We start from the raw sequence: 11,085 nt of genomic DNA, 5'->3' as shown, positions 1-11,085 counted from the left end.
CTATGGGATGTCAGTTGTTTCCTTTTCACCACCTCTTTTACCAGCCCTGATTTGTATGGCCGGGAAAAGATAAGGCTTGCCCTATCTTATCTGTGTGTAGTTAAACTATATGTGATTGTTCCCAGCAAGAGAAACCAAGTAATCTTGTAGATATGATAACTTTTAATGGCTAACAAAAATACATGATGTAATAGCGAGCTTTCAAACCTCTCATGGTCCTTCCTCAGGCATTATGGAATAGATCGGAAGCAGCATGCATATATATACACACATGCTTATGACAAGGCACAGACATGGATGGGATTAATTTGCACTTAAAAGAATACACAACAGCATGAGTAAAGAAATAAATAAATAGTCCACTAATAAAGATGTGAAGGTTTTATGGTCACTGAATTAGTGTTAGGAGGTCACCAGTCCTGTGTGTTATCCGTGCTATAGATGTCTCATACTTCCAATTCATGCATGAATAGTTAAACTACGTGTGGGGAAGATCGGGCAGACCCCCGTAATTTTCAGACTTCTGCACTCTGGTGTGGAGTTTAAAAAGCAGGTGAAGCGGTTCCCCTCATTTAGGCGCAACTACACTTTGTGCCTTCGAGCGTAGTTGCGCCCATGCTTGTCTGAATCCGCCCTTAGGGATTAAACAGACAAACGCGATTTCATCAGGTTTTGTGTCTATGAGAATTACGGCCCTAAAATGTGGCCAGACAAAACTATCGATTTCAATGGTTTAGTTTTCACTAGTCGTATTCTAGCCGTTAATGCCACATACGAGAAACATTGGGCAGGACCTATCTTCCCGCTGTTTTTTTTTTTTAAACTCATGCGCACTAAAGTGGAGTTTGGATACTCCCAAAAAAAGAAAAACGTCATGCGCAACTATGCTCCGTAGCGGCGAGCAGAGTCGCGCTTATGCTCATCTGTTTAAGCCCTCAGTCTAAGCTTACATTAGTCTCTGTCCCCGATGGGCTCACAAGCGCTCATAATTAAAATGTCTAATCTCATACACATACAGCTGAGTGTGCGTGTGCTCTGAATGTAGAGAGGGGAAAAGTCACTTTCTCTATCCAGAGAATGAAAAGAAATCCAACTGCCCAATCCTTATTTTCCCCGACATTTGTCATCAAAGGAGAGTTTGGAGGGCCCCATACACATTAAATGTTGGTCAAAATTGGCAGGTTCCAGTAATATGCATCGAATGTACTTGGCCATCTCAAAGCAAGTCTGCCAGCAATTTTGACACTGCAGAACTGCTGACAGCTGTATAAGGGTGTAATGGAGTCCTACCTACCCCTACTTTCATTTCAGCAAGAAAAAAGTATATGCTTGCTTTTTTTGTTGGATATAATCAAAAGTTTTCTATGATGTTTATTGCAAGTAGTACTATGTCTGGTGTCAGGCGGAAAGAGGACCAGGATTCAGGCTCTCTTGTGATAGTTAGGCCGCCAGCAGACGGCCGGGTCGGACCCGGCTCCGGTGAGTGACGTTTCGAGCCCCGCACAGAATTAGAGCATGCTGTGGTTAGTTTGCTGCGCGGGATTTCGCGCAGACAAACCGCGGCCGTCTGCATAGGATTGCGTGTTGTAATGCAATCCTATGCAGGCGTGTAAGGGCGGAAATTCGCGGAATTTCCGCCCGTATGCAGGCGGCCTTAGGGAGATATATAAACCCCTCTTGCAGGAACTCGTTGTTGTGGCGCAACAAGAATTAGTATGCAGGAAATAAGCGGACAGCCCCTGAGACTCTACTGAGGAGACTGGCCTACCAGAGCTCTGAGCTTCTAAACTGAGCTGATAGCTACAGTAATGAGAGTAAAACAGCGTGAGAGTATCGAAGGCCTGTCCTCTGCCGCTGAAGCCTGGCATCATAACCCAACTGCTTATTGCCTGTGAAACACTATAATCAGTATTGCACCAAAGTTGTTATAAAGTTTCATTGCAAGTAAAGAAGCAGAGTGCCGTCATGTGGTTGCGACTAGTGACAACTCCATTACATCAATCACACATCCGGAAACCCCGGCCCCCAGGACCTCCATCAACAGCACGCTGTGAGCCACTGTGACTCTAAATTAAGCCCGTAGGTGTTCAAGTCCACTGATCCCAGAACTCACATCTCCGGTCTATGCCCGAACCCTTACATAGGAGTCAAGGAGATACCTCTGTGTGTGCAGCCAATATCACCAGTTTGTAGAAATCTACATTTAATTCCCCACATGGCTACAAGTATCATGAGGGCTGAACTCTTTGAAATTCCCTTAGCACTCTCCATTGAGCTGTTCTGATTGACAGCTGTAGTGGTCTCCTGATGGGTACTACAGCTGTGGAGCAGTCCAGTAGAGCGTACCCAGGCCATTGCAGATGGGCACGGAGCATTAAACTTAGATATGTACAAACTGGTGATACAGACTATATGCGCAGAGGTATGTTTTACACATGCTCCCCAACGCCTACATAAAGTTGTCAGCAGTTGTGCACTTTCCAACTTTAAGGTAGTGCAACTGTTAAAAATATATGGGTGGTGCAAAGAAGTCATCGTATGTATTTAAAGGGGTTGTCCAGGACTTTTTCGATTTTTCTCCATTGATGACCTGTCATCAACAGTTGATCGGTTGGAGCCCACAGCTCTACAAATTATCCGATTCCCAGTGCTGGTATCACTATGGACAACGCAGGAAGCAGATCGCATTGACCATAGCGCAGTGGCCTAGGTTGGTATTGCAGGTGCAGCTCTCACTGAATTCAATAGAAGCTGTGCCTGCAATACAAACGCGGGTTGCTGTACTATGGTCAGTGCTGTTTGTAGTGAAGCCGGTGACGAGAATCAGTTGATCATGGGGTTCCCGAGCGGCAGACTCCCACTGATCATCTATTGATTACCAATCCTGAGAACATGTCATCAGTTGAAAAAAATCCAAAAAGTCCCAGACAACTGCTTTAAGCAGACTTTTTGCTGACGACTGCTGTCCTCGGGCTTTGCCAGTATGTTTGCCTGAAGCAATTCATATAAATCCCCAGTAAAAGAAAATCCTTAAGAAGATGATCCCGTCTTGAATTAAACAGAATCTTGTAACTGTATCGCGCTGCGCTATATTTCACTGTGTCCTGGGCTGCATCTCCCACAGTTTAGAATGTCAGTCGAGCAGCAGGTTAAGTTACAGGCGTCATTGTTTGACAGAGGTTAATCTTCTATCCTAAGCAGAACACAGCGCCCATAAACCCTGACCCACTGCTAGCAGGGGCTAACAATGGGACTTCCATAATGAGAACTGTTTGAAAGAACTGGATGCATTTGCACATTTGCATTTGCTTCAGGTGCCCGTATGCAACAAACCAGTCTGCCCTGGTATTTAGATATTAGGGTAAGGCTCCATTAACATTATAAGATGAAGCGCCAATGACAAGCACTGATCAATGAGATTGGCGCTTATCTCCAGTCTTCAAATGGACTGATTCAGAATCTATTTGTCCCCAACTGATCTTCATCATTGTCGGCGGATGAGGGGTAGGCGGAAGTAAGCATCTGCCTCGTCAGAGCTGAGGAAGGGGTGCAGTTTCATTTGGCTAAGCTTTATATAGAATGACTACTTCCACTACTGTGACAGTGGGCATGGTCTACAGCAGTGGTTCCCAAACTTTTTCAGCCATAGAGCCCTTTTTGAAGCAAAGGTTTCTCGTGGAGTCCCAAGGTGTGGTCAGGGGAGGGGTTAGGGCTCGGCTTAACACAACACATTTTTTTAATGGCGGTGCTATTGATATGCATTATATTTAAATTATTATACTGCAGAATTAAATCCCGCACCTCATGTCAATATCCGCACGGGTTTTGTGCAGATCTTTTCCACAGCATGTGGATGAGATTTTCAAAATCTCATCCACTTTAGTACTACAGCTACTGTGAAATCCACAGCAAAGTAGTAATAGTGACCACCACAGTGACCCAAGTAGTAATAACGACCCCTACAGAGGCCTAAATAGTAATAGCAACCCCCACAGTGGCCCCAGTAATAGTAGTGACCTCCACAGTGGCCCCCAGTAATAATAGTGACCTTCACAGTGGCCCTAGTAGTAATAGTGATCCCATAGTGGCCCTAGTAGTAATAGTGTCCCCCACAGTGGCTTCAGTAGTGATAGTAACCCCACAGTAGCTACATTAATAATATTAACCCCCTCAGTAATATTAACCCACACAGTAATATTAACCCCCTCAGTAATATTACGCCACAATAGTCACATCAAGATTAACACACTCAGTAATATTAACCCCCTCAGTAATATTAACTCCACAGTAATATTAACCCCACAGTAGCCACAGTAATATTAACCCCACCGTAGCTCCAGTAATAATACCCCCCCCCCCCAACCCATATACTTACCTTCTCCTTGCAGTAAGCGTCTCTCTTCCTCTGCTCAGTGCTGATTCCCGGTGCACACTGACAGCAATGTGTGCACCTGGAATGCTTTTTTCCTGAGCCCTCTCCTGTGGAACTGAGAGGACTCAGGGGGAGCGGATCCCGGGTGCACACTGATGTCTGAGTGTGCGCTGGGATCAGCATCGCAACGTGATTACTGGTGTGGAGCTGCGCCCCCCTCCCGGTACTCATTACAGTGGTGAGCAGCCGTTGGCTCACCATGGAGACCCTCTCAGAGCCCCTGACTGTTACTCGCAGATCCTAGTTTGGGAACTGCTGGTCTACAGTATTATTCATAGGGCTGATCCTGGGGGTTGATAGTATTCATGGGGCCTAATTCTGGGGGTTGGTAGTATTTATAGAGCTGATCCTGGGGGTTGTCATTATTCATGGGGCCTGAGCCAGGGGGTTGGTATTATTCATAGGGCTGATTCTGAAGGTTGGTATTATGCATGGGGCTGGCTGATCCTGGGGGTGGTATTATTGATGGGGCAGATCCTGGGGGTTGGTATTATTCGTGGGGCTGATCCTGAAGTTTGGTGTTATGCATAGGGCTGGCTGATCCTGGGGGTAGTATTATTGATGGGGCAGATCCTAGGGGTTGGTATTATTTGTGGGGCTGATATTATTCGTGGGGCTGATCCTGGGGGTTCGTATTATTCGTGGGGCTGATCCTGTACCAGTCTTTTTGCGGGATTCCTATTTCTGCTGTTGATTGGAAATTATTACTTGTGTCCGGTTTGCTGTTAGCTCGGAGAGTTGAAAATATTATTTTCAATAAAGTAAATATAGCCAGTTCAACGGGCAAAAAAATCTTATTCCTTTATTTGAAGTTTTCACATAGAAGCTCGAGATAAAAAGTCTCAAAGTTGAGAAAAACCGCAAGTCAGTGGAAACGCATTAATTGCCATGGCATAACGCTACACAAAGATTTTAACTTTTTGTCTCGAGGTGTTATGTGAAAACTTCAAGTAAAGGAATAAGATTTTTTTGCATGTTGAACTGGCTATATTTACTTTATTGAAAATATTATTCATGGGGTCTGATCCTGGGGGTTGGTATTATTCATGGGGCCTGAGCATGGGGGTTGGTATTATTCATGGGGCGGATCCTTGGGGTTAGTATTATACATGGGGCCTGATCTCGGCATCTGTAATAAAGTGGTTGTCAAGCCATGTAAATTTTCCTTTTCTTTTTTGAGAGAAGGGGGCAAGTTGCCTGATTTTCCTAGGGCACCAAATCACCTTGTCCCGGCTTTGGCATAGCCCATGCAAAACTGCTGACAGAACTTCATAGAGGTTGGAGAGCAGTGAGCATTATACTTTTATTACAGCTGCCTCATCTGTGTTAAATTAAAGTTTTTATCACTGGCATGCGGTTTGCAAGTGCTCTGTAGATGGAGCTTCTTCCTTTGGTGCTCTCTGTTTATCCAAACAGATTTTCTATGGTAATGAGTGACGTCCAATCAGGAGACCCCTACGACTATTGATTAGAAAGAGAGGAAGACCACCAAAAGTAGACGTCTTGCCCATATAACACTTAGGATGGTTGCACATTGGCAATCAAAAGTCACATTTCTCACTGATGAGGCAGCTGATGGCTGTCATAAAGTATGATGCCTGCCTGCTCCTCGCCTCTTACAGTATGTAGATCAGTCAGCAGTTTTGCATGGGCAAAAGTGACAGAATCCCTTTAAATTAACACCATCTACACCCCAAAGTAGAACTGGATGCTTTTTTTCTATAAATACGTTCTACATTATGAATCCTCTATTTAGACTTTCTAAATTCACATTTTACCATCAAGGCCGCGATAAGAAAATTACAGACTGAGTCACAGGCGGCTTGTCGAGCTCTTCTTGCCTGCAGCCACTTATCTGAATCCAGGCTCTTTATTTTTAGTACCTGCTGTCACCGGCTGTGTCTTGCTCACAACTTCCCAAAACTTCCCAAGTCAGTTTTCTTTTTTTAACGGCTGCAAAGTGTCAATGTGGACAAGGGCCTCCTATTCAGCAGAATGCTGCCATTCAAGTCTCCATTCTAATTGTTTTCAGTAGAAACACCTCTAAGCAGACAATGGCCCTTTATAACCCGGATAGAATAGATGAACGTGTTATAGACTGTGCTGTGAATTCTGTCCCCCAACGTTCATAATGATCATTTCACGGCTACTCAATGGAGTGAATATGGTGTCCAATGAGGGAGAAATTAAAGAGGTTTCCTACTTCAGACACTTTGGCATATTTACAGGGTGAGGGCACATTCACATGTACTATATTCTCGCGCGGGTTTTGTCCAATGCGATGTTCACAAAACACGGCCAAATGTGAAATGCATTTTTTTAAGCTAATTTCACACGGGCGACTAAATCGTGCTATTTTGTCACGATGCAATAGGGCATGTATGTGAAGCCCATGCTTTCCAATGAGTTCTTTCACATTAGCGATGTTTTGTAAGCTGCTACATTGCGAGAATACAAAAATCACAGCATGGTCTATATATATATATGTTATGTAGCCCATGTTTCCCTATGGAGCCTTCTTTTGTGCAATGGCTATGATTGGTTCATCGAGCGCTGCAGTGATTGGCTAAGCTGTGGTGCTTGAGAACCAATCACAGTCAGCTCTTCCTAGAGGCGGGGTTTTTGAATCTCTGACCAGGAAACTTTGGCTGAAAACTACAAGCAGCTGCGGAGAAGACATGCGCCAGAGCGGACAGCGCCTGATAGGTGATGTGTTCTATTTTGTTTTTCTTTTAAAGGCAGGTAGGGATTATTTTCAGGGCAGGGCTTATATTTCAAGCCCCCATGAAAATCCCCACAAAAGAGCACTACAAAGTCGCATGACTTTGTAGCGCCACGCGTGACTTTGTAGCAACACAAAATCGCGATATCACCGCAAAAAACGCAGCAATATTGCAAGTAGACAACTGTGATATTGCTGCAACTTTCCCGTGGGGATATCACTGTTGCAAAGAGAAAAAAAATGTTCTATCCTTCAGAACACCTTGCCTATTGGTTGCAATGGGACCTTGAAAGATATCACATGGCACTTGCATACCATACAATGTGCATGCAAGTTCGATGCGATGTTTCCATTGAAGTCAATGGGAAACACTTGCGATCCTAACGTGTGTGCAGTGCAATTTCACACAGTGATGCACTTTTTAATCAAAAACGCTTTGCATCCCCGTTAAAATCGCAAGTTGGCAAGCGCGATATTGGGCTGAGTTTCTCAGTCCAATATCGTGCTCGTCTGAGTGAATGTAGCATCCGGGTGGGTTCCTACCAATGAGAGAATAAGTGTCTCTTGACAGGCTGTTTCTGTAACGTCTATAGACTTCAAAGAAGGGAACAATGCTGGACACCGTTGCTTGCAGATCAGGGGCCAGGGAGTTCCTATACTCTCCAGAGACGGGATCCATAGTTATCAGGTACTTTCTCCGCTCCTCCTCTTGCGGTGGCACCCGATGCAATGTATGTGCCTATGCAGATAAGAGCTGCAGCTTTTCTTCTAGTGACAGTTCAAATACATTTCATATAAAACAGTTCTGAACTGCGACTCCCATCACGCTATTTACATAATTACATGTAAATGGTACAGTTTGATGTACGTGGGATGTACTATTCAAAAGTTAAAGGTCAGCATTTCAGAACATTTGTCAGTTATAGGAAAGAAATAAATGCAAGTTTCAGGAGCCGTTATACACTTTGACATACAGAATAGGACTTTGAAAGGATTCTGTTTTAAAGCAATTGAAAGAGTCAATGCCCCACCAAGGGGAGGAGACTGGAGAAAATGGGGTCTCAACACAGAGGCATGGTGGATATTAAAATGATCTACCAGATATCCAAAAGGACTAGATTCTAGAAGTGATTTGCTATATTTTTATTAGAGACTCCTATGCTAACTACAATGCGGTGATTCAGAGGGGTAACTTGAAGCTTCTGGACCTCCATACAAAGTCTGTAGCAGGGCCCCCAATTATAATGCTTTATTCATACTACTAGGCAGAGGCGTAACTTGAAGTTTCTGGGCCCCAACGCAAAACCTGTAGCATGTCTCCCAACTATAATGCTTTATTCATAGTACTGGGCTCCCTTTATGGAGAAGAGAGGCCTTATGGGCCCCCTAAGACTCCTGGGCCTGGGTGCAACCGCATTCCCTGCACCCTCTAGAATTACGCTCCTGCTACTAGGCTTGCTATATGGAGAAGAGAGGCCTTAACGGCCCCCTAAGGCTCCTGGGCCCGGGTGCAACCGCATCCCCTGCATCTCCTATAGTTACACCCCTGCGTTGATTGATGTGCAGTGCGGAATGTAAGTCCACAGCATGTCAATTACTGCACTAGATTTTTGGTGTGGATCCCCCCCCCCCTTTTCAAATGAGGGGGTGAATTCCACACCAAAATCTGCATTAAAATCTGTCAGCTCCTATGAGCCGTATAAAGTAAAGTCATGGGCTCATAGAAGCTGAAACACTGAGTTTGTGGGGTGTGACAGTTATTGAAATCAATAGGCTGTGCTGTGTCATCCTTCTGTATATGAAAATAAATGAAGGAAAGAACCAAAGAAAAAGTACTTGGTCACAAGATTGCCCATTGACATGAAATTCTTGTCAGCTGCAATACCAGACGTAACCTATAGATGAGGGTGGCGTTATTTCTGGATGAAAAAAACAGCAATTTTTTGTAATTTTATGAAAACCTCGGATTTTGAGGCTCTGTTCAAATCTCCGCTCAGAGACTTTAGCACAAAATCCTCAAAAAAGTGCAGCAAACTGTGCAATTTTGTCCAAAAAGATGCTGGCTGGCCCCATCATAGACAATGGAGTCTGGCTTGTGCCATTTGTTTCTGTCATAAGGGTAGATCCGGCTTTCTTGCACCCATGAGGGAAAACGAAAACCCAAGCGCAGGTGTGAACTCAGCCTAAACTGATTGCAGAAAAGCCTCATTGTTCTGGACTCTAGAGATGATTGTTGCTGTATTGAGTCGTAATAAGACGATAATCTGTTATTTTAATTAGCAAATCAGTTCTTTTCAGATTTAGCGACAATAGACAAAGGCAGATTTAACATGATTAATGATAACCTAGCTAAGTGTCGTGAAGGACACATATAGCATTACAGCTGAGATATGCAGAACACTTGTCAAGAAGATCAGGAGAAGAATACTGAATTTAGTGTAAATTCCAACTCACTTCACAAAGCTACCACGCATATCTCTAAATGCACATCCCAAGGCTGCTTTCACACCTCGTTAGGGCTTAGTTCAAGGTTTCCATCTTTGCTCCGTTTTTGGAGGAAAGAAACCGGAGAAATGGCTCGCCTAATGTGTTTATCTTCAATGGAACTAAAAATTGTTAACTGCTTATTTCTTCAATAAAAACAACAATGAATTAAAAAAAAAAAAAAAAACGGAAGCCATTGCAAGACTTCCATTCCATTAGGTTTCCGTTTTTCAGTTTGCTTTCCATTTTTTGCTTTTTTTAAACCCCATTGAAATCAATGGGAGTCAAAGCATCCTTTTTTTCAGTTTTATTTCCATTTTTTCTCCTCCAAAAACAGAGCAGAAAAACAGAAACCCTGAACTAAGCCCTAACGCAGGTGTGAGAGCAGCCTAACACATACAGTTGTAATCAAAATGATTTAATCTCCATTATTTCCCAAATTTTCAAACTTTCAGCTGTTTGTAAAAGAAAAACAAGTACAATTTAAATGGCAAAACACAACTAATATACCATATATACTCGAGTATAAGCCTAGTTTTTCAGCACATTTTTTTATGCTGAAAAAGCCCCCCTCGGCTTATACTCAAGTGAGGTAAAAAAAAACAAAACAAAAAAACCCTCAATACTTACCTCCCAGCCTGCATCTGTGTCCCCGGCGCGATGGTCCCCCCGGCGGTGTGGCAAGCTGCTTGTGAATTATCCCCACTGTCATCTCCCTGCTTGGCTTTGAATTCCCCTAGCCTAGCTATACTCGAGTATATACTAGGTAAAGCTGTCAGCGCTGTGTAGGTAAGCACTGTGATTGGATCGAGCGCCAGCCAATCACAGCCGGAGCTCGATCATTCACAGCCATTTAGTGGATGACATCACTGAATTACTGTGATTGGTTTATCGAGCACCGGCTGTAATTGGCTAGCGCTCGATCCAATCACAGCGCTTACGTACACAGCGCTGACAGCTTTACCTAGTATATACTCGAGTATAGCTAGGCTTATACTCGAGTCAATAAGTTACACCAGTTTTTTGCGGTAAAACTTATTGATTCGGCTTATACTCAGGTCGGCTAATACTCGAGTATATACTACTTCTCTAAATTCATTCAAAAGATTTTTATTCAACATTTTTCCATACAGTTATATATAAAAGCTCGCTTGGGTTGCAGTATAATTATTCTTGGGTTTTATGAACAGTAGCCTATTACAGCTTTCAATGAAAAAGACATGAAGAGAAAAGAAAAGGAAAGAAGCCAAGTAAAAAACTAAATCAACTTTGCATGAATAACTTGCAAGGGAATAGTACACTTGAAGACACAACAGAGACAAACAACAAACTCAGAGGACAGGGAGACAACAGGTAACTGGTAGGTCAGGAGGGAGGGGAAGGAGTGACTGGAACAACATATTACACTCCTTTTGAGAATGATAGCCAGGCTGAGTTGCGCCCATCT

Source organism: Eleutherodactylus coqui, chromosome 1 (genome assembly GCF_035609145.1).
Source record: "Eleutherodactylus coqui strain aEleCoq1 chromosome 1, aEleCoq1.hap1, whole genome shotgun sequence".
NCBI classification, from domain to species: Eukaryota; Metazoa; Chordata; class Amphibia; order Anura; family Eleutherodactylidae; genus Eleutherodactylus; species Eleutherodactylus coqui.
Note: the sequence above shows the minus strand (reverse complement) of the source record.